The 25,292-nt window shown below is 43.5% G+C and overlaps 1 long non-coding RNA gene across 1 annotated transcript; it reads right to left on the bottom strand.

Moving 5' to 3' along the window:
• Positions 1-619: 619 nt before the first annotated feature.
• Positions 620-24,407, bottom strand: LOC130540663 (uncharacterized). The gene is made up of 7 exons (XR_008954652.1): positions 24,293-24,407; positions 23,568-23,799; positions 16,114-16,314; positions 11,830-11,988; positions 3,514-3,711; positions 1,911-1,962; positions 620-1,177 (listed from the first exon to the last, which is right to left on the bottom strand). It is a non-coding gene; the product is annotated as an uncharacterized LOC130540663 (long non-coding RNA).
• Between the last annotated feature and the right edge of the window lie 885 nt (positions 24,408-25,292).

Below are 25,292 nucleotides of genomic sequence, written 5' to 3'. Positions count from 1 at the left end.
CAGCCTCCTGGAGGGCAACCAAACTCTGAAATGTTCTCTTACCCAGAAAGCCCTGTCCACTCTCTTTATTAAGACCATAAATCTCTGAGCTCCCCATCACTGACTGGGGTGCGGGGTGGTGAGGGAAGTGGCACCAGCAAGGCTTGCCAAGCCCCACAGTCTTAAACCTTGCAGCCTCTGAATATGTCACCTTTAATACCCCGTGCTGGCATTGGGGGCTCATTGACTTTCCTTCTCAGTCACCATCTTCAAGCTGCTCTAGTCCAGCCCTATGTGACACAGAGTCTGCTTCTACACTGAGGAGGAGCCCGCCCCGCACCTAGACTGCTCCAGGCCAAGCGCCACTTTGGAGCATGGAAGGGGGAAGGGAGGGGAGGCTCCTGAGGGCTGGGGTTGCCCAGGCAGTGCAGAGGGAGCACAGGCCCTACTGTGGGAGTCAGAGGCTTAGGGCTAAGGCTCTGAATGGGATTCCATTGCCTCAAGATCAAGGCCAGCTCCTCCTCTGACCAGCTGTGTGAACGAGTCCACTGTGCCCTCTGTTACCAGGAGTCATGACAGTGCCTACTCCAGGGGAATGTGGTCAGGACGAAATGAGACATTGATTCCAAAGTGCAAAGCCTGGTGCTTAATAACTGCTCATTGTTGCTGTAAATGAGCTTGGGGATATAGCCTTGTCCCATGATCCTCTTCCACCATGTTCTTAACAGCACTTTGAACAGATGGCATCTCCCCAGTTGACAGATGAGGAATCCAAGACTGGAGCAGAGAAGGAGCCTGCCCAAGGCCACATGCAGTCCCATGGCAGAAGACAGAGTTTCCAGCCCTAGGCCGACTCATCCACCCACCCTGCTCTCTCCCCGAGCTGAAAAATGCTGCCATCTCTCAGTAGTTCTCAGCATATTCTTCTCAAATGGCATCTGATCCACATCCCCGGAGGCTGCACTTTGGCAGAGGAAACTTGCAGTCAGGGCCTGGCTCCATCAGAGCAGGTGCATGGGCCTCAGTTCAGAAGAGAGTTGGGCTCAGACGGTTCCAGAAGCTCCAGATGGCTCCAGGAGCCTTTGAGGGCTCAGAGCTAAAATCTGGCCCTGGCCTGACTCCTGCATCTGCCCTTGAAACTTAACACAACTCCAGAGGAGGGACTTCTGGGGCAAGGAGAGCTCGGGGTGACTCAGGACTTCAAATACATTTTCAATGGAAAGACCAGGAAGAAACGATGCCAGAGGAAAGCCCACATGGCTTTGCCTGTGTGCTGAGAATGATATTATCACTAACTGCTGACTCTTACCAAGCCCTTAGTCCGTGCAAGCCACTGTGCTGTGAACACTTGGTGTGTACTATCCCCCATGAGAGCCCATTGAGATAGACTCAATGTTTATGCCCATTTAACAGATGAGGAGGCTGAGGCCTGCCCAAGGGCTCAAACCCAGGGCCAGAAGGAGGTGAAGCTGGGATTGAAACCCAGGCCCATTGTCCTGAGGATGAACTGTCACTTTCTTACTTAAGCACCCAGTATAGAGATGCCAGTTGGAACTTCCTCACGGTGAGTAGCAGCAAATTGAATCTAGAGTCCACTGGGGAGGACACCCATTTTCTGGAGAGCTCCTGAGTCCGGAGGATGATCAGAGGTGAGCTCAGAAGGGCATAAAGGGGTCGGGGGTCCACCACTCATTCCCTCCCCTACCCTCAAGAGCTCTTCCTTCATCTTAAAAGGCAGGAAAAGCCTGAGTCCAGCACCTGGGTACCTCGCCTGACTCAGCCCATGGGTGCAGATGCAAAGGAAAGGATCTAGAGTGTGTGCCTTGGGGACAGGGCAGCCTAGCAGTTAGGAGCACTGGCATTGGAGTCTCATGGAAGAGTTTGAGCTCCAGCTCTGTGATTGACAAGCTGTGCATCGTTAAACAACTTACCTTACCTCTCTGTGCCCACATTTCCTCACCTGTGAAATGGCATTGAGGATATCTGTAAGGAATTACAAATAAGGAAATTAAACAAGTAGAGCTAATATTAAATAAGGAAATAAAAACAAATAGAGCTAATATTATAAAATGTGTACTTTATAAGGAAATTATTAAATAAGGAAATAAAAACAAATAGAGCTAATATTATAAAATGTGTACTTTATAAGGAAATTATTAAATAAGGAAATAAAAACAAATAGAGCTAATATTATAAAATGTGTACTTTGTGCCAGGTACTATTCTGAATGTTTTAAACTGAATTAGTAGATGCTGAGATATGGATGGCAACAGAGGCAGGCTGAAGCCATGGTCTATCCTCTGAAAAATTGTGCCAAAATGAGGGGACAGTACTTAGAGCAGGCCAGGAATATCCTAAAATCAGCATTTCTCCATGTTTGGTCTGCACACAACCTTTCATCAGAGTCACCTGGGAAGAGAAGGGCAGTGGTAAGGTGGGAGGTGTCTACCTGAATTACAGATTCCTTGGCCCTGTCTGATACAGAATCAGAATCACTGGGACCTAGGGATCAGCATGTTGAATAGACATGTCGACTCTTGGCCAGGTGATTCTTAAGCCTCCTGAAGATTTGGACTCAGGGACTGAGTGTGCAATGAAAGTGGTTATGAGTTTATGTCACAAATTTCAAGGCCAAACAGCCAGAGCCCTCGGTTCTAGAGCAAGCCCTGCCACAAACAAGCCACAGCACCAATGAAAGCATCCACATTCCCTTGTCTCAGTTTTTCTGCACATATAACAAGGATTCTGCTCCCCACACCACCCAGCTCATGGGACACACATGAGTGTGAAGGAGCTGGTGACTGTGGGTATGGGCTGGTAACTGTGCAGGAGGCCCCGAGTCACCCTGACCCAAGATTTAATTCTAGCTCTGCCATTGATGTCATTTTAATTTCCTTGGTTTTTTTTACTATATTTTAAAATTATTATTATTATTATTATGGAGATGGAGTCTCACTCTGTTGCCAGACTGGAGTGCAGTGGCACAATCTCAGCTCACTGCAAATCTCTGCCTCCCGGGTTCAAGCAATTCCCCTGCCTCAGCCTCCCGAGTAACTGGGACTGCAGGTGCGCACCACCACGCCTGGCTAATTTTTTGTACTTTAGTAGAGATGGGGTTTCACCACGTTGGCCAGGATGGTCTCGATCTGCTGACCTTGTGATCCACCCGCCTCGGCCTCCCAAAGTGCTGGGAATACAGGTGTGAGCCACTGTACCTGGCCAAAATTATTTTTTAGTGGTTGCCTTGGAGATTATAATGAACAGAGTAGTTTAAAACAATTTAGCTCAGATTAATACCAATTTCATTTCAATAGTGTATAAAAACTTTGCTCTCAGGAAGCTCCATTACCTCTCCCTTCCTTTGTGCTATTATTGTCATGCAAATTATCTTCATACATTAGAATCCTACCAACACAGATTTATAATTACTGCATTGTTTCAGTTCTTTAAAATCAGATGAGAATAAAAGAGTTACATGAAATGCATTTACATTGTCTTTTACACTTACCGTTTAGAGATACCTTTTATATTTACCTTTTAGAGATATCTTTACTGGTGCTCTTGTTTTCTTCCTGTGGATTCCAGTTACCGTCCTTTCAAAGTCCTTTCATTTTAGCCTGATGCACTCTCTTTGGTACTCCTTGTAGAGCGTCTCTGCTAGTGACAGCTTCTCTCCGTTTTTGCTTATCTGGAACATCTTAATTTCTCCTTCTGTTTTGAAAGATAGTTTCCCTGGATATAGAATTTTTTTATGTTAATACAAATGAGTTTATTACTATAACTTTAAATGAAGTAATAAGTGTATGTTTTTAAATTCCCAATTTTAATTTTTAATATGGTATATATTGATAGATATGACCCACCCACATTGACAAAAGGTCATCAGTGATTTTTTTAATTTGGTGCCCTCTCTTTTTTAATTAATTAATTATTTTAAATTTTGCTGTAAGTTCTGGGATATGTGTGCTGAATGTGCAGGTTTGTTACATTGGTATACATGTGCCATGGTGGTTTGCTGCACCTATCAACCCGTCATCTAGGTTTTAAGCCCCACATGCATTCATCTACAACCATCTGGTCTTCAACAAACCTGACAAAAACAAGCAATGGGGAAAGGATTCCCTATTTAATAAATGGTGCTGGGGAAACTGGCTAGCCATATGCAGAAAACAGAAACTAGACCCCTTCCTTACACCATATACAAAAATTAACTCAAGATGGATTAAAGACTTAAACGTAAAACCTAAAATCATAAAAACCCTAGAAGAAAACCTAGGCAATACCATTCAGGACATAGGCATGGGGAAAGACTTCATGGATACAGAATTCTTGATTCGTTTTTTTTTCTTTGAGCACTTTGTATCTGTTATCCTACTGCCTTCTGGCCTTTATGGCTTCTGATGAGAAGTGCCAGCATTAATCTTATTGAGACTTTCTCATATATAAGCAGGAGTCATTTCTCTCCTGCTGCTTTCAAGATACTCTCTTTGTCTTGGTATTTTTGACAATTTGACTATGTGTGTCTAGTGTGTATTTCTTTGCATTTATCCTACACAGAGTTTGTTGAGCTTCTTGGGTTTGTAGGTTGATGTTTTCTTCAAATTTGGGAAATTTGCAGCCATTATTTCCTAACAATGTCTGTTTTTCTCTTTCCTCTCATTCTGGAAGTCCCATTATGTGTATGTTGGTATGCTTGATAGTGCCATATAAGCTTCTGAGCTTCTGTTGTTTTTCTTTTTTTCTATCTATTCCTCAGGATGAGCAATCTCTAACTACTTATTTTCATGTTCACTACTTTTTTTCTTCTACCACCAACTCACATCTATTATTGAGTCACTATTGAAATATCCATTTCAGTTGTTGTAGCTTCCAGCTTCAGGATTTCCATTTGACTATTTTAAAATGTAATTTCTATCTCACTATTTGGAGAAACATTGTTTGCAGACTGTCTACTAATTATTTGGACATGGTTTCTTTTTGTTGTCTGGACGTATTTATAATAGCTATCTTAAAGTCTTTGTCTAGTAAGTCCAAACTCTGAGCTTTCTCAAGGATGGTTTCTATTGACTACTTTTTTTTTTTTTTAACCTGCGTATGGGTTGTATTCTTCTGTTTCTTTGCATGCCTTGTAAAATTTTTCTGTTGAAACTGGACACCTTAAATAATCTAATGGGACAACATATGAAATCAGATTTCTAATGCCCTCCTTGGACATTGTTGTTGCTGTTCCTGCTGCTGCTTCTCTGTTGAGTGGCTTTCTTGAACTTAGTCATTAAAGTCTGTATTTCTTATTATGTGTGGTGGCTGAATTCTCCACTCAGGTAACTTAGCGGTCTATGATTCGACAGAGATTTCCTCAAATACTTGAACCAATAATCTCTCACTCTTTGCCAAAAGGCCCTGTGTGATTTCAGGACACACCTTACACATTCTAGTAGTTTACAATTCTGCCTTGACCCCACACTTCCTGCTTGCACAGGGCCTCAAGGTCAGCCAGAGATGAAAGAGGAGAGCTTTCACGGGTCTTTCCTGGGTGTAGGCTCAGCCCTGTACATGCACAAGGCCTTCTGGAGCCCCAGGAATATGCTGACACTTTTCAATGCCCCCTACCTATGGATATTTAACTTTCCAGATCCTCCTTTTAAGTTTCTTGGCCAGCATATTGTTTGCTTCAACTGGTATTACTGTCTTCTCTGCTGCAAGGATAAACAATTTCTGCTGATTGTTTTTAGCAAACACCCTGAAGATAGGGCTTTCCCCAGTGAGTGACCTCTGAGTTAGGTCAAATAATGATAAGCCTTGTAATGGGGCTTATCCAGTGAGCTGCCAAGCAGAGAAAATGGTGACAGTTCTCTGGGTCTTTGGAGGAGCACCCAAACTGGTCTTCCCTCTCCAGCAGCTGCTATGCTGCTGGTGCTCACAGCTACAATGGCTGCTAAGTTGTTGCTTTTCAAGGCTACTACACAGGAGGAGCAGAACAGGGTAAGTTAAACCACCACAGAACTCTCTGTTCTTACTGAGATTCAGTAGTTGCTCTTGAACAGACGCTCCTTGGATTGTTGCAAGCCTTTGATTAATTTCCAGACTTTCTGAACAAGTTGATTTTGACAATTTTACCAGTGTTCTTGTTTCTTTCATAGAGGAGCAGAATGTTTAAAGGCCCTTCCTCTGCCATTCCAGAATTCCTACCTTAAAGGCAGCTATTTGTGCTATTATTTTTTATAATAGCTTTATTGATGTATAATTCACATATCATAAAAATCACCCATTTACAATGTACAATTCAATGGTATTTAGTATATCACAGATATGTGCAACCATTACCACAATCAGTTTTAGAACATTTTTATCACCTCATAAAGAAATCCCATACCTTTTAGCTATCAAACCTTTATTCTTCCATCCCCCAAGCCCCAAGATTAGATAACCACTAATCTATTATGTGTCTGTATAGATTTCCATCTTCTTGACATTTTATATAATGGAATCATGTAATATGTGGTCTTTTGTAACTAGCTTCTTTTACTTAGCATAATGTTTTCAAAGTTTCTTCAAGTTGTAACATGTATTAATACTTCATTCCTTTTTATGTTCAAATAATGTTCTTTTCTATGGTTAAACGTTTTGTTTATCCATTAGTCAGTTAATGGGCATTTGGGTTGTATCCACCTTTTGGCTATTATGGGTAGTGCCACTGTAAGCATTTGTGCACAATGTTTGTGTGGACATATGTTTTCATTTATCTTGGGCTCATATCGAGGAGTAAAATTGATGGGTTTTATTGTAACTCTATGTTTAACACTTTCATGAATTGCCAGAATGTTTTCCAAAATGGCTACACCTTCTACATTCCCACCAGCACTGTATAAGGATTCTAATTTCTCCACATCCTTGACACTTGTGACACTTTTTAGATTCATCTGACTTTTCTAGTAGGTATGAAGTAGTATCTCATTGTGGTATTGAATTGCATTTCCCTGATGACTAATGATGTGGGGCACCTATTCATGTGCTTACCGGCTATTTGTATATCTTTTTTTTTTTTTGAGGCAGAGTCTCACTCTGTCACCCAGGCTGGAGTGCAGTGGCGCAATCTTGGCTCACTGCAAGCTCTGCCTCCCGGGTTCATGCCATTCTCCTGCCTCAGCCTCCCGAGTAGCTAGGACTACAGGCGCCCACACCATGCCCAGCTAATTTTTTGTATTTTTAGTAGAGACGGGGTTCACTGTGTTAGCCAAGATGGTCTCACTCTCCTGACCTTGTGATATGCCTGCCTCGGCCTCCCAAAGTGCTGGGATTACAGGTGTGAGTCACCGTGCCTGGCCTGTATATCTTCTTTGGATAAATATATATTCAAATCCTTTGCCCATTTTAATTGAATTATTTGTATTTTTATTGTTGAGTTATAAGAGTTTTTATATAATCTGTCCTAGACATATGTTTAGCAAATCTGTCATATATATATAAATATATATATAAAAATATATATATATCTGTCATAGATATATGTTTAGCAAACACATAAGATATATGTTTAGCAAACACATTGCCCCAGTCTTTGGCTTGTCTTTTAAGTTTCTTGGCAGTATCCCTTGATGTACAAATGTTTTTAATTTTTATTGAGTTGTTTACCTATTTTGCTTTAATAACTCATGCTTTAGGTGTCATATCTAAGAATTCATTGCCAAATCTGAGGTCACGTGGATTTACGTGTATGTATTCTTCTAAGAGTTGTATAGGTTTAGTTCTTAATTATGCGTGAGCCATTTTGAATTATTCTTCATATATAGCCTAGGGTACAAGTTCAACTTCATTCCTTTGCAGATGGCTATCCAGTTGTCACAGTACCATTTGTTGGAAAACAGCTCTTTCCCCCAATGATTTTTCTCAGCATGCTTGTCAGAAATTAGTTGACTACAGACACATGGGTTTATGTATTAGTCGGTTCTCACATTGCTATAGGGACATACCCAAGGCTGGGTAATTTATAAAGAAAAAAAGGTTTAATGGATTCACAGTTCCATATGGCTGGGGAGGCCTCACAGTCATGGCAGAAGGCAAAGGAAGAGCAAAGGCATGCCTTACATGTTGGCAGGCAAGAGAGCATGTTCAAGGGAACTGCCCTTTATAAAACCATCAGATCTCACGAGACTTACTCACTATCATGAGAACAGCGCAGGAAAAACCCACCCACATGAGTCAATTACCTCCTACCAGGTCCTTCCCGTGACATGTGGGGATCATGGGAGCTACAATTCAAGATGAGATTTGGGTGGGGACTCAGTCAAGCCGTATCAGTTTATTGCTGGATTCTCAATTCTCTTCCACTAATCTGTATGTCCTTATGCCAGTCCCATGCTGTCTTTATTACCATTGTAATGTAATACGTTTTAACATCAGAAAATGTCAGTTCTCCTGCTTGTTCCTCTTTTCCAAGATTGTTTTGGCTACTCTGGGCCACTTGCAATTCCACATGTATTCTAGGATCAGCTTGTTAATTGTTACAAAGAAGTCAGCTGAGATGCTCACAGAGATTGTAGTTAATCAACAGATCAATTTGAAAGTATCGCCATCTTAACAATATTGAGTTTTCTAATACACATATATGGAATGTTTTTTCATTAATTTATATCTCCTTTAATTTCCTTCAAAAATGTTTTGTAATTTTCAGAGTATGGGTTTTACACTTTCGTTAAATGTATTCCTAAATGTTTTATTCTTTTTGATACTGTTGTAAACAATTTTTGATGCTGTTGTAAACATAACTGTTTTCTAAATTTTATTTTTAGATTGTTCATTGCAAGTGTGTAGAAATATAATTGATTTTTATATATGAATCTTGTATCCTATAATCTTGCTGAACTCATTTATTAGTTCTAGCAAATATTTAGTGGATTTCTTAGGACTTTCTATTTACAAGATAAGGTCAGCTCTAACTAAAGATAACTTAACTTTTTTTTTCCAATCTGGATTTCTTTTATTTCTTTTTCTTGTCTAATTGTCTTGGCTAGAACTTCTAGTTCAATGTTGAATAGAAGTGGGTATGCCCATAGTCACCCTGGGGTTACTGTGGTTTTTGCAAGACTCTCTTTAACTGTCTCTTTCTCTGACTATACCCAGTTCTTAAGCTCCACTAATTGCCAGTTGATTGCTCTGTCATTTTCAACAATACGCTGGAGCAGAAATTGCTTCACAGGCAAATTGCAGTCAAATTTAGGCTTCTTTCAAGGTATAGTTCCAAATCAGCATCTGAGATTTGTTCAGCCCCCAGGGGGGTGTCTTCCCACCTGTCTCTTCCCCTAATTCTCTCTGGCAAAATAGCTGGACCCCAGTTTAACCTATGTCTCCAATTAACCTATCATTCTCTTCTCAGTTGCCTTTCACCACAACTTCTCCTGATTTTGACAGTTCCCTTAGATTTGAACTTCCCCACACTCTGTTGCAAATTAAGTCAGTTCTTTGGAGATTTACTTGGTGCTTTCTATTCTTTGCCTAGCTTCCACCTCTGAGAAAAATCTCTCAGCCTCAGCTCTGGTGCTGAGGTTGGGGACAATGGCATTCATCTCTCTCAGTGACATTCCCTCTTTAGGATCTGGGTGTTTAGTAGACAAAACAATAGCAACACCAGGTGTCTTGGGCTCATCTCTCTCAGTCTGGGACCCTCACTTCATGACCCTGAGACAAGTGCAATCAGGGCCTCTTATTCTCAGTGACACTGCACCCAGGGTAGAGCCTTGGTCCCACAGGTTGAGGCTGGGCAGAAGACAGGAACTTCCACCTCTTGGTTGCAGTTGCCTGGAACTCAGTCTTAGCAATCAGTAGCTGGAGCAGGATGAGAAATGTTGACATTCTGCCTCTCCTTGGAAGATAGGTCTCTAACTGGGAGCTGCAGGGAGAGGAAGTTCTGTGTTTTGGATTTACCAATCTTGAGTGGAATTTTTATCTTGTGGAGCTGGGAAGGAGTGGGAAAAATATGGATCTTGGTTCAAATATTACAGAGTCTAGCAGTTCTTATCAATTTTCAGTAGATTTTCTTGAACGCATGCTTCTTCATTTACTATATGGTCATTTCTAGGCACTTAAGTTTTTTTTTTTTTTCCAGTAATTTTCACCTGTTTCATAGAAGGTGGGGATTGAAGAGCTCCTCACACTGTTGGGCCAGAAGTGAAAACCCTTTGTTATTACTTTTCCACTTTTTCAGGGTTCCCACTGAAAGATGCTATCATCCACTGAGTCACCCAGACAAGCACACTTGGTGTGGGAGTCTTTGGTTTTGCTCACTTAGCATCTCACGACTTGACCTATCCCAATATGTGGTAGGATTGATTTCCTGGTCCTCAAGCTGGCTGGGACTAGTTAGGTAACTAGCTCTGGCTTATTCATTTTGAGTGGAAATGACATGTTTCAATTCGGGGTCAGAGCCTTTGATGTGGATGTGAGACATGCCACCACCATAGCCAACCTCCAGAGTTGTTTATCCCTCTGCCCTGGTGACAGTCAACTTTATAGACTGCAGTGACTTCATCAGCCTGGCACCCTGAGGGGTGGCACATGGAGCAGAGACACAGCTGACCCTTGACGGATATGCAGACTGGGAAAGAAATGACCCAGTGTTTTTTTAAGCCACCGAGGTGTGGGGACTGTTTGTTATTGCAGCAGAGTCTCACATATCCTCACTCATACATCCATGGAATCTGTAAAATTACTTCTCATCCAAGCAGATAGAGCCACATCTCTCTGGGAAAAAAACAGAGCTTGCTGTTGCCAAGTGATGTTAAGCCTCATCACTTCTCTGGGTTCCTAGAGAAGTCCCTTACTAATCACCTGCTTCTAGTCTTGCTCCTTTCCGTCCGCTTTTCTCACCAACCATATTAGTAACTACCCTAAAGCCCCAGTATCTAATGTCCATGACACAACTGGGCTGCTATAGCCCTCTATGCATATCCTTATTAGGGCACTTAATACACTGTATTGTGGAAAAGTTAATTTATTCAAAATGTTTATGTTCTGGGCACTGTGTTAGGGGCTGGAGTTACAGTGTGAAAAAAAAGTCAGGGTACTTGCCATCATGAAGGGATGTTCTGGAAACTGAGACCAAATGTTGGCTGCTGTATGATTGGTTTCCCCATAATTATCACAGTGGTTGTGACAATATTTTGGAAAACCAATTAAAGCAATCAGTTTCCCTGCCTGTTTCTGAACCAATCCAGAGGATTCAGGGCATGTTAGATGAAAATGAACCTCCCATTTATTACTGATGAAGCTATTGCTGGAGAATGGAGCTCACCCATGCAGGCATGTGAACCCCCCTGTGGACCCCCTGGAACTAGACACGGAGAAACCCATCATCAGAGGTGTGCTGACCACCCCCACCCAGGTCCCCCATGGTTGGGGTGTGAAGACTGTTGCTATAAAACCTCTGGCAGTGGGAGAGCAGGGCAGACATGAGCTCCCTGGGCAGCCAGACCCAAGGCACAGTGAGAAGGATGGGCCCGGGGAGCCTGTTCTGCTTTGCCTCAAACTTGTCACCTTTGGTAGAGGTGGTAGGGGGCTACAGAGCTGAGGTGTCAGGGGAGACCACTCCAGGGGAAATAAAAATGGAGAAATCTTATCCCCAACTCTAAATAACAAAATAACAGTGTGACCACTCATCGAGCATTACTCAATGCTGTCACAGCTGGCTGTCACCAACTGACAGAGGAGGAAGCTGAGGCTTATACAAGTTATCTCACTGGCCTGAACCCCTGGGAAGTGGGGAGTCAGGAAGTGAACTCAAGTATGAACCAAAGCCCTTGTTCTTAACCGCCCCTGACAGTGACCACACCAGGCTCCGGACTCAGCAAGTCTCACCTGAGCTTCCTGGGACAGCTCACTCAGGGCTGGCCAGCTGTGTGACCATTAGAAAGTGCTTCTTCTCTTCGAATTCAAAACTGCCACTGGTGGATTCTACCAACTGGTTCTTCTTTTGCCCTCTGGAGCTACAGAGAGTTAGTCTAATCTCTTTAGTAACTGCAAAATAAATTTAATAAAAACTCTATTAATTTGTGTAATCTTGTACACAGGATGCAACATTTCTGTGCTTCAGAAATTTTGTTCATAACTACTAGCACCATGGAAATTTCAGGGATTAGAGACTCGGCTGGAAATTAGACAGATTATGTCACCAAGAGTTCAAATGAACCAAAGCCCCTGCACAACAAGACAGGCTTGGATTTACATAAAATTTAGGAGGCAAGTCCAGGCCCTTTAATTCCATACGGACTTACAGTGACTTTCTAGGGTTTGCTTAGGTAACTCAAAAGCAGGAAGATTTGAGGTATTTGTTGTTTATTTTTGTTTTTGTTTTTTTTAAAAAGCCATTACTAACATTATACTCAATGGTGAAAAACTGAAAGTTTTTTTTAGTCTAAGATCAGGAAAAACAGAAAAGAAAAGGATGCCTACTTTCACCACTTCTATTCAACATAATACTGAAAGTCTTAGTCAAAACAATCAGGCAAGAAAAAGAAATAAAAGTCACCCAAATTGGAAAATAAGAAATAAAATTATTTCTGTTCACAGATGACATGATCATATATGTAGAAAATTCTAAAGATCACACACACACACATGCACGCACACACACACACACACACGCAGAAGCTGTTAAAGCTAATAAACAAATTCAGCAAAGTTGTAGGATACAAAATCAACACAAAAAATCACTTGCATTTTCTATACACTAACAGTGAGTGATCCAAAAAGAAAATTAAAAAGACAATACATTTACTATAGCAAATGATTCATTTACAATAAAAAATTAAAGTACTTAGGAATTAGCTTAACCAAGAAGGTTAAAGACTTGTACATTGAAAACTAAAAAACACTGCTGAAAGAAATTAAAGAAGGCACACATAAATGGAAAGATACCCTATGTTCATAGATAGGAATGCTTAACATTGTTTAGATGTCAATGCTGCTCAGATCTACAGATTTGTAGGGATCTCAGATCCCTACAATGGGATCTACAGATTTAATGCAATCCCCAACCAAATCCTAATGATTAAGTGATTTTTTTTTTGTCGAAATAGAAAAACTCATCCTGAAATTTGTATGGAATCTCAAGGAACTCCAAATAGCCAAAAACAATCTTGAAAAAGAAGAATGAAGCTGGAAGTCTCACACTTTCTGATTTCAAAAACTTATTACAAAGTTACAGTAATAAAAACAGTGTGGTTTTGGCAAAAAGACAGACATAGAGGCCAATGATGTACAACAGAGGGCCTAGAAATAAGCCCTCACATATATGGTTAAATGATTTCAACAATAGTGCCAAGACCATTCAATGAGGAAAGGACAACCTTTTCAACAAATGGCATTGGGAAAACTGGATATCCACATGCAAAATAATTAAGTAGGACCCTTACCTTATACTGTATATAAAAATTAATTTAACATGGACCAAAGACTGAAATGTAAGAGCTAAAACTGTAAAACCCTTAGAAAAAAATACAGGGAAAAATCTTTATGACGTTGGATTTGGCAATGACTTCTTGGAAAGGACACCAACAACATAGATGAAAAATGGAAAAACTTAATACATTTAGCCTCATTTTTCCATTAAAATCTTTTGTGTATCAAAGGACACAATCAACAAAGTAAAAAGGCAGTCCACAGAATGGAAGGAAATATTTGCAAATTAATTTCTGATATGGGAATAATATCCAGATTACATAAAGAACACCTACAATTCAACAATAGCAACAACATTAAAAATGAGCAAAGGACTTAAATATACTTTTCCCCAAATAAGATATATGAGTGGTTAATAAGCACATGAAAAAAGGCTCAACATTACTATCACTAAAAATTGGGGAAATGAAAATCAAAACCACAATGAGATACCACTTTACATTCATTATGATGGCTATGATATTTAAAAACAAAAAGAAAGAAAAGAAAACAACATGTGTTGGTGAGGATGTGGAGAAATAGGAACCCTTGGGCATTGCTGGTGGGAATGTTAAATGGGATAGCCACTATGGAAAACAGCATGATGATTGCTAAGAAAACATTAAGCATAGAATTTGATCCAGGAATTCCACTTCTGGGTATATACCCAAAAGAACTGAAAGCAGTTGAACAGATATTTGTACAACAAGGTTCATGGAAGCATTATTCACAATAGCCAGAGATGGAAACAACCCAATTGTTCATAGACGGATGGATGGATAAACAAAATGTGGTACCTACATACAATGGGATATTATTCAGTCTTTGAAAGTAATGAAATTCTGACACTTGCTACAATGTGGATGAGCCTTGAAGACATATGTTAAGTGAAATATGTCAGACACAAAAGGGCAAGCATTGTATAATTCTACTTGCATGAAATATCTGAAACAGTCAAACTCATTGAGACAGCAAGTAGCATGGTGGTTACCACAGGCTGGAGGGAGGGAAGAATGGAGAGTTATTGTTTAATGGATACAAAGTTTCAGTGTGGGATTGTTCTTGGACTGCCTGGTAGTGTCTCCCCAAAATTCATATGCTGAAATCTTTACCCCCAGTGGACTGGCATTAAGAGGTGGGACCTTTGGGAGGTGATTAGGTTTAGATGAGGTCTTGAGAGTGGAGCCCCCATGATAAAATTAGAGTCTTTTTAAGAAGAGAAAGAGGTTAGCGTTCTCTCTCTGCCATGTGAAGACACAACACAAAGACAGCTGTCTATGAACAAGGAAGACAGTCCTCACCAGACACCATATCTGCAGGTTCCTTGATCTTGGACTTCTCAGCTTCAGAACTCTGATAAATAAATGTTTGTTTTTAGGCTATCCATTCTGTACTATTGTGTTACAGTAGCCTGAACTAAGACAGAGATGATGAAAAAGTTTTGAGATGGAGAAGTGGTGATGGTTACACAACAATGCTTAATGCCACTGAACTGTGCACTTTAAAATGGTAAAAATGGTAAATTTTATGTTATGTGTATTTTACCACAATTAAACATGTAAAATACATACATAAATTTACATTTAAGAAACAATATACAGAAAAAAATGTATTAAGTGTCTGTGTTGGAAGGATTCTTAGGAATCATCTAAGCTTATCCCACTTTCCAGATTGAACATTTACGCACTACTATCACCCCCTCACCTCTACTCTCTACCTCCGGGGAAGCAGAAAGGACATGCTTGCTCAAGGACCTGCAGCCAATCCACAGGACTGGAATACAGCCTTTCTGACACTTCTGCCAGTGACCTTCCCACCACACAGACTCATCAGGGAAGCAGGGAACACCATATTAGCAATAGCAGACCTTTCTTCTCATATGCCTGTGTGGTCCACAAGAAACAGTGGGATGTGGGTGATGAAGCAGGGCCTGAACCTCCCAACCTCTCTTTCACTCCCCAGCTCACATGTGGCAGCACACACATCACTATTTCCCATCACATGCCCATGACAGACATGATTAATTGATTACAATACCTGCCCCATTAAGTCTGACCTGACCTCACAATCTTAACTCAGTACCGGAGTTGACACATGGATGAAACCTGTCTACTTTCCTGGGTCTTCATAAACTGCATCCATCACCAGGAGAAGAAGGATGTAGAATGAATTTTCTCATTTCTTTCCAAAATTGTTATCAGATATCTGTTATAAACTTTACCCACATTACCTCAGTAATCCCCTCAATGAAGGCAAGTGATCCTGCTTTACACATGGGAAAACTGAGACTCAGAGAGACAAATATACTGCCAGCCTGTTAGTCATTCACAGAGCTGAAGGTGAAACCCAGGACTGTCTGACTTTAGCACCAACATTTGGAGGAGCTGGAGAGTCTCTAATGCTGGTCTAGGAAGTAGGTTCTCTTTCACAAGCTAATGTTGCTTTGTTGGTTGTGTCTTGTTGATTGATATGTTGCCTTGACAAGGAGTTTGGGGCTGAATTCAGGATCAGAAAGAAGAGTGCTGTGATTGATTGGTGATGTCTGCCACAGGAGTGCAGAGCAGGACAGAAGTGTCACATGCATGCTGTTTGAGCTGAAGTCTCACACATGCCAAAGCCCAGTGTATGAGAACGTGCTGGGTCCCACATCAGGACTTGTCCCTGGGGTGGTGCAGGGTACATGTGAGCACTGTCTGCTCTTACCTATGATGGATGGCCATGCAGGCTTGTTCAGCTCTCGAGTGCTGGTCCTCCAATTCTCTGTTCTGCTCCCAGGGGACACAGCCTTGCCCACTTTCCTGGGTTGGTGCTGGGATTGAAAGAGGTAATGGATAGAAGACGATGTCCAGGTGAAACTGTTGCTGAAGACACATTCATATTTTATTCCTCTCCCTCAAAACCAACCTAAAACAACAATAACACAAATGCAAAAAGGTATGTTTTTATTATGACTTATACTAGAAATTTCATCCACACAATCTGAAACATATCTACCAAGTACTAAAAAATCTATACCAGAACAAATGAAGAAGCTGAGAATGGACGTGAACATCCTCAGGCCTTGAGTACCAGCCAGTTTCATTAAAATAAAGGATCTTCGACTTGAGAAGTTTGTCCAAAAATCCTTAGCTTGAAGTGCTGAGACCCAGAAAGGCCCCCTAGGGACTGGAGGTCATCCCTGGGGAGATCCAGTTGGATGCTGCAGGTCTGCAGAGAGGTTGAGCTTAAGGAAAAGCCACACTGATGTGCCACTTCCCAGGCCCAACCCTACCTACCCAAGGAGCTTCCAGAGGCTAAGTAGGGAGAGGGAGAACAAGGGCCCAGCCAGCCCTGGGAATAGTCCCTAGAGGTTGTGACTTAAACAGCTTGGCTGAGGCCATGCTGACCTCTGGGATGTCAAACACAGAGCTCTGCTCCCACTGCAAAGAAAATAACTGCTGTGGTCAGAGTGCCTAAGACAACAAACTCAAATGGAAGCTGCTAACCACCTGAGCCCATCTTTCCCATCCCTTCCCATACTATCATTCCACACAGAGCTGGCCCCATCCAGAAATGGGTTAAAAAGAAATGGATTCAGGAACTATGAATAGATGCTGTAAAAAAAAAAAAAAGAGAGAAAACATAAAGACAGATGAAGAAAATAAACTATAAGAGGAACTGCCCAAAGAATCAGGGGAAGACATGAGAAAAATTGTTTTCCATAGTATTAAGAAATAACAGACAACGTGATATCTCTTAAAAAAATAAAATGGGTTGAAATAAGAGCTATAAAATAACAGCACAAAGTTAAACCAAGCTGTCTGTGCATAGGTATGAAATGGAATAGAGAAAAAGAAACAGGAGAGATGAAAGCTACATTCAAAACACCAAAAAGGAATAGGCATAATTAAAATACTGTAAGGAATATTGTGAACAAGTTAGAAGTAACTAGAAAAGAACTTTGTTTCTTTTCCAAATTAGGAAGACGGTGATAGAGTTGCAAGACAAAGACTTTCAAACATATGGGTATCCAATGATGCAAATGGCACAACATAATCTAAGAAATAATGCAAGAAAAAAATCCTAAAATTCAAACAAATGAACAAAAATTCCTGAATCTGTAGATTAAAAGTGTACAACATCTTTTACGGAGAAAAGCTGATAAAAATATGTCAAGCAGATTGGCATGATACAACTGAGATTCAAAACTAGTCTCCTTGGTCAAGCCACAATGATGGGGGGAAATTAGTTTGGTGCAAACTTATCCACAGCAACTCCAAAAGGTGGTAGAACAACATCTACCAACATCTGAAGGCAAGAAAATAGAACCCTATAATTTAATACCCAATCAAGTTGATTTTCCAGGTGTGATGGCAATAGATATTCTGTCTCAATTGTGCCAGGACACAAGAAATAACCTTCCTGACTCTTGAAAAATACTACTAACAAACCCATCAAAAAATATAAAGAACTCAGGTAAGACAAGGCCAGCAGAGTGTTTGGGGGGGGACAGAAGGAAGAGAAGGAGGAGGAGGAAAAAAAGAGGATTCGTGCTGAGTATTGAATCCGTATAAATGTATAGAAAAGTCTAAGCTTAAAGAGCCACAACTGTGGTTTCAGAAGAGCATGAAAAAGTATAACTTTGACACAATATGACAAAATCAGAAGGTGGTAGAATGAAGGGTGAGAAGTATAGGTGTGCTAATTTCCTAATCTTTTTTTACCCAGGCATTATCACACTCAGTAAAAAAAAAAATTAATCAGTAGTTATTTCAAAATCATGACCATAATGCCTTAATGCTTTTCAAAATGTTTTCTGCATAATTATTCAAGGATATGTTATTGTGAAGCAGAATTCATCTGAAGCTTGTAATTCCTTCAATTTTATCACAATTTACATTTCTTCTCTGAAATTCAAAGAAACATACGATCCTATATATTTTTCTGTCAGTTGATCTCCTCTGTCACATCCTGTTTATGCTCATGGAGATATGCCTGAAATTTGCTCACCAAGAGTTTATCACAGTTGTTTCTGGGTCTTGGAGATGTTTATTTTACTTTTTTGTATTGTTCCATATTTCTTGAATATTTACAGTGTATATTTCCCACTTTTCCAGAAAAAAAATCCTTATTTTTTAATTAAAATAGGAATAGAAGTGTCAACTGTTGCACACCTGTGAGGCTTATACATTAATTATGCCTCCCTCCATTCCTGTAAGCCATTGAGGCAGCTTACCAAAAATACACATAATGCAAAATTACAATATAAATAGCTGGAAACTGGAGGAAAGAGAGATTGTGGGTGAAATAAGCACACAGAAATGCATGCCATTTATTCCCATTGCTGGAGCTTAGCCATGGACCTGGCCTTGGGCTTCCAAGTTGCTGAAACAAAGAAATGAAACCAGCCCAACTGTCCCATAGAAGCGATGTTTATGGTTTCTTTTGAATAAACATAGAAATTTACCCTCCCTGTCTTAAAACCTGAGAAAGTTACATTTGTTTTTTTTTTTTCTTTCTTTTTGGGACAGAGTCTCATTCTATTACCCAGGCTGGAGTGCAGTGGCACAATCTTGGTTCACTGCAACCTGCACCTCCTGGGTTCAAGTGATTCTCGTGCCTCAGCCTCCTGAGTAGCTGGAATTACAGGCGTGTCTGCATTTGTCTTATCTGAGTTCCTTTCTCAGGAAACCAACCATCAGGGTCCACAGATAGCATCAAGGAGCTGAAATTCACCAGATAACTGAAGCTGGACAATGAGGTGCCAGACCCCTCACCCCTTATGATTGCCTAACCCACTGCCTGCTTCCTCTTGACCAACTCCTCTTCCTTACTCCTAAGTCCTGTTTTCCACATGTAGTTGCATTTCTCCCCAGCTACATAAATCCCTAACTTTAGTTGGTTGAGGAGATGGCTTTGAGACTGATCTCCGTCTCCTCAGCTGTAGCACCTGAATAAAGCCTTCTTCCCTGGCAATACTTATCTCAGTGATGGGCTTTCTGTGCAGTGAGTAATAGGACCTTAGCCAAAGCACTGGCATTTTGGTAAGAAAAAGAACAATGCTCTTTTTATAAATTATTATTTTTTAAATTGATGCATAATAGGCATACATCATTTCAGGGTACATGTGATAACAAGACATTCATATAATTTGTAAATATCAAATTAATGTACTTGGGCTATCCATTACCTTAAATATTTATCTATTCTTCATGCCAGAAACATTCAAAGTATTCTTTCAGCTATTTTGACATGTATGATAAATTATTCTAAACTGTACTCACCCTATTTCTCTGACACTAAGTCTTATTTCTTCTATCAAACTATATATTTGTACCAATTAATCAACTTCTCTTCATCCACCCCTCCCCATATTCTTCCCAGCCTCTGGTAACCACCAATCTACTATCTTCATGCGATCCACTTTTTTTAGCTCCCACGTGTAAGTGAGAACATGCAATATTTGTCTTTCTGTGCCTGGCTTAGTTTAACATAATGCCTCCAGTTCCATCCATGTTGCTGCAAATGACAGGATTTCATCCTTTATTATGGCTGAATAATACTCCATTGTGTGCGCGTGCCACATTTTCCTTATCCATTCATCAATTGATGGGCACTTAGGTTGATTTCATAGTTTGACTATTGTGAATAGTGCTGCCATAAACATGGGCATGCAGATATCTTTTCAATGTATTGACTTATGGGACTGTCAGTGTCCAGCACCCAGATGGGCTCTCTCTGCCCTTTGATGCCCCTTGCTGGCCTAGGGAGAGGCTGCAGTTTCTCACTGGCACATCCTCAAGGCTGATCTCAGCCCCTGCAGTCCCAGACTATTTATTCCACCTTCTCTTACAAGCTCTGTTTCCCCCAGTGACTCAGACCCAGTTTCTACCTCAGCGCAGTTCCTTGAGCCTAGCTTTAGGGCAGACGGGCTGACTGCTGGTCCTGCCCTTCCTCCAGTACCACTGGACATGCTCTGCTGTGTTTCCTACTGCCTCAGGCTCAGTCACCATGAGCCAGCTCTGCCCCTCTGAAGCTTGCAGAGCCTGTGAGGGTCTCTACCTGCTTCTGCAGGTGTGTCCAAGAGGCAGGCTTGGGCTCAGCACCTCTGGAGGGACTTGGTTTTGTGTCCTAACCTGGGGTGATTTGAAGGCAGAACCTGACACAAGGGCTTGGGAAGGGTTCCTAGGAAGCAAAAATGAGGGGTGTGGGGAATAAGACAGAGGAGGGTATGACTGGGCCTCAATCTCACTGGTGACTCTGAGGAACCCATGCTGAATGCACCTCAGGACAGTCCACTGAGGGACCGGAGCTGGCGGTGTTAATCCCTTGCTTGGGAGTTGGATGTCCATAGGAGCTCCAGATGGCTCCACAGGAGGGCTGAGCCAGCTCCCACAGCCCCAGAAGAAGCCTTCAGGCCAGAAGGCCGGGGACAGTAAGCCCTTGAGGTGGGCCGCTACCTGCTGGCCTGAGAACTCACCACTGCAGCTGCAGGTGACCTCAGAAGTGGCCGAGGATGGAATTAACCTTGGGCTTGGGAACAGAAGGTTCCCTTTCCACTCCCAGTACTCCCCTCCCCATCTTGGAGACAATTCATTTTTTAGTGTCTTGGTCCCTTGGTAGCTTGCTTAGGAGCTTGACAATAGTCTCTCCTATCCCCTTCCTAGCTGTGTGTCCTTGGACAAGTTCCTCAACCTCTCTGAGTCTTCATTTCTTCATCTGTTTTTTTTTTAAATAAAAGAGTAATAAAAGAACCTCCCTCAGAAGGTTGTTATGAGGATAAAGGGACATAGCAAGTGCCCAAAAGACGGGCTCTGGCACTGGTATCGCAGCTGCGGCAGCTTCAGGGGACTGAGGTGCCATCAGACTCTATGAGGCAGTCACAGCACCTCCTCTCCTGGGCGCTTGCCCCTCTGAGGTCCTCCTGACGGCCGCTCGGTGGCCTGTCCTCGGCCGGGCTTGGGAGACAGGCCCTGTCGAGCGTCCCCCTTATTCCCAGGCCCACGTCTGCTCCTGCTTCTCAGCATCCTTGTGCCCTCACTCCTGCCTCCGCTGCATCCTGACAGCGTTTAGTGGTTGTCACTCTTCTCCCAGATTGTGTCATGCTTGGCAGAAATCCAAGCTGGCGTTTTGACAAAAAGGGAGAACTCTGCAAAAATCCACAGGGAGATGTCAGGGAGCTCAGTGAGACACCGCCATGATCTATCACAGGGTGCCCGGCCTGGGAGAGACCTGGGTGGCAGGGAAGACACGGCACAGTCTGGACAGCGAGACCCGTGTGGCATCACCCCACCCCCATCTGTCAGTCCTAGTGATGGACGAGGGCCACCCACCCCTGCTATGTGTGGGTATTTCCTCCCATCTAACCCCACAAACCACTGAGAGGCGGGTAACACGGCTCTTCCTGTTGCACGGGTAAGGAATGCACCTCCTCGAGGCCATGAGACTCGCCCGAGGTGTCACAGCTCCGATGTGCTAGACTCGACCATGGAGCACATCTGCCCTCGGGACCCAGTGGCCAGAACCCTCAGCCACACAAGGGTTATGGCGGCCTCAGTCCTCCTGTGGCTTCCACATTCCAAAGCAGTTTCCCACCCAACCACACACTCACTCAATCTGCTCACAATCATGTGAGATACCAGGCAGGATGGTCACGCCCATTTGTCAGATGAAGTAACTGAGGCCCAGGGAGGTGAAGCGACTTACCTGGAGCCACCCAGGGCATTGGGGTTAGTGGTGGAGGCAGAACTAGAGGCCCAGTCACAGGGCTTGCGAGCACTGGAGAGAAGCTGAAGGCAGGGACACAGGCGTGAATCAGGGAGGGCTTCCTGAAAGAGGTGGGCTGAGAGGCTGGCTTAGGAGGCCTGAAACGATGAGGCCTGCTGAGAAAGGGCAGGCCTGATGAGGGGCAAGGCGAGCTCAGATACAAATACCAAGAGGAAAGAAGGCTGCTTTCTGTGTGGACAATGCAGATGATCTGGGATCCTCCGGGGGCCTGAGTCAGGGCCAAGGTTTTAGATGATAGCTGAGACCCTCGAAGGACTTGTCTATCCTGAAGCATGTTCTGTCTGCAAATAGGTTATTCAGATACCCTCATGTAACACTCGCTGTGTTCCTGGCACCCCCAAGCAGCTCTGTAGCTGATTTATACTGCACCTCAGGCTGTGAGATAGGGACTCTTGTTAGTGTCTGACTTACAGGTGAGGTCACTGGCCCCAGGTCCCACGGCCCTGAGTTGTGAAGCCAGAGTCTGTGTGGCCACAATGCTACCTTGCGGCTGCGTGCAATAGCCGCTCCCCTGCCCTTCCCCTCCCCTCCCCTCCTGGGAGGTCCTATAAAGGAAGATTCCACCCAGGCAGCCATGTGTGGTCATCCAGAAGTGTCCAACATCAGCTCAGCCACCACACCTGACCACACTTGAGTCAGGGGCACAGGGCCGTCTGGGGAGATTGGAGATTGAGCATGTGGAGATGTGTTCAAGCCCTGGCTTAGCCCTGTAATGGCTGTGTGACCTCAGGCGAGCCACTTAACCTCTCTGGGCTGCCCTGTCCTCCTGGGTCCTGCTTCCCACCCAGTGCCATGAGATGTTCAAGCAGATAAGAATGCATTTTATAAAACTGAGAGAGATTATTGTGAGCCCGTGGGCATCACTGTCAACATGAGGATCTCCTCCTGTCCTTGAGCAATCCCTGGGCTCAGCAAGAAGCTCTTTCCTCCCCTGGCACAGTTTTTCCTGAACTAGATCTCCCAGCAGGCACATAAGCGACAGCTAAGATTGACTTGACATTGTCAATATTCCTCCCACTGTTTGCCATCTCAGCATCCCTGGGGAACCTGGGGAATCAGCAAGAAAAATCCCTGCCTGACTCTGAGAGCTCCGATTCTCACCAGGCCCTCGGGTTTCGTAAAAATTTGGAATGCCATAGCTGGGTCTGCCGTTGGACTTTATCCAGCCCAATTCCTTTACTGAGTGATGGGGAAACTGAGCCCTGAGGGTGGGAACAGCAGCAGAGGACTATTCACAGCTGCTGTTAATAGTCCCATAATCTGTAACTGCAGATAGTCCCATCATCTGTAACTTCCCATCTGTTAATAGTCCCATCATCTGTAACTGCAGGACTATTAACAGCTGTAACCTGCAGTTACAGATGATGGGAAGAAAATGCAACACAACTGACCTCACAAAGAGGGAGGCAGAGTCCATGCAGAGCTCTTGCTTCAGGAATGGTTGCAGCAGCTCCAGCCTTCACATCTCAGGCTCAGTTCCAGAGCGAAAGATTCAGTGTCTTTGTCCGTCCATCTCCAGCAGTTTTGCTGCATCTCATTGGCTCTTACTGGGCTATGTGACCTCCCTGAACCAAAAGATTCTGGGTCACCTGAGTCTACCATGCCTGCACTCATCAGATGCACCTGGGAGGTTGTTTAAAAAACAGATTTCTTAGCTCTGCCTTAGAGATTCTCTTTAGGTCTGGGCTGGGGATTGGAAACCCAGGGGAATTAGTCACTGGTTCCCATTTGGGCTTTCCAAAACAACAGCAAGCAAGTCATTGCCAGCTTGCTGTGTGGCCTGGAGCAAGTCACTCTCCCTCTCTGGGCTCCAGGTGCCTCCCCTGCACAATCTTTAGAGTTAACTGTATGAGCTAAAGGATTTCTTTCCAGTGCTCCAATTTTGTTCCCCCAGTCTATGCCTATGAAGTATTTTATAGATGAGGAAATTGAGGCCCAAAGTGAGAGGCAGAGGTGGAGTCCCAGTCCAGGTGGATCTGGCTCCAAAGACAGGTGTTGCTCCCCCAACTAGGCCACCCCCCAGGGCTTCTCAGGTTCCTGCCTTCCCACCCCTGCCCTGTGCCATCCATTAAGGTCACTCTGTGACATCATCTCTCCCAATCAGAAAGGCCCTTACCCTGGGTTCGACCCAGTCACGGCCAGTGAGACCTCCAGCTCCCAGTACCAGTCATTTTAACAGCTGAGGCTCCGGGTGCTTTGCTCTGGTTCCTGCTGGCCTATGTGGAGTCTGTGACTATCCCTCACACACCCATGGGTAAATGTCACCTTCCCAGCGGGTGGGTGGACAATGGACATTTGTGCCATGTGGGGCCCTGCCTGAGGCCAACAACCAGGGAGCCAGGTGGGAAGAAGGGGGCACGTAAGGCCAGGGCTGGGGGAGGCTGTATGAGTGGGAAGTGGATGAGCTAAGACCTCAGTTCTCATGCCAGTCCCACCTATCAGCAAGCATCATGTGCTCTTGCCCATCCGTAGACCAGAGGTGAGGTTTGGGTCACCTAGTCCCAGGTAGTGCTCACATTCTGGGTTCCCACTGGGGTTGGTGTAAGGATTAGAATAATTACTAGGTGTAGAGCTGAGAACAGGGCGGGGCAGACAGCAGGCACCTACCAAATGCTTGTGGTGGTGGTTAGTCTAGACTCTAGGAAGGAGATTGGCTCTGAGCAGCGTGGTCACCTCTGTCGTCATGCGTCAGGCCCTAGGTGAGAGAGGCTGAGTGATCAGCTCATGGTCACATGGTGGGGAAAGCAGAGCCAGGCTTCAAATCTCCATCTGCCCCGAGGCCTGGGCTCTCAGAGTCCCCTTAGTGACGCCCACTGACCTGAATCACTGGATCCACTGCTCCCAGGGGGGCACTGGCCACTGTCCTCTGGGGAAGGATCAGCTGGAAGCAGGCTGCCCTCTCTGACTCACAGCATGTGGACTCTGCCCATGTGTCATCCTGGACCAGGCCTCTGTCACCCCTGACCTCAGCCCTACAGCTGCCTCTTCTCTGGCCTCCCTGCCTCCATCTCCTCTTGGTGATCTGACCAAGTCACTTCCATGATCCCTACTGGCCTGAGAATGAAGTCCACACCCCTCATCCTGGCATCCAAAGCTGTTGTCACTCTGGCCCTGAC

The sequence above is a fragment of the Pan paniscus genome, chromosome 1, assembly GCF_029289425.2.
Source record: "Pan paniscus chromosome 1, NHGRI_mPanPan1-v2.0_pri, whole genome shotgun sequence".
In the NCBI taxonomy this organism is placed as follows: Eukaryota; Metazoa; Chordata; class Mammalia; order Primates; family Hominidae; genus Pan; species Pan paniscus.
Note: the sequence above shows the minus strand (reverse complement) of the source record. Positions and strands in the feature narration are given on the sequence as shown.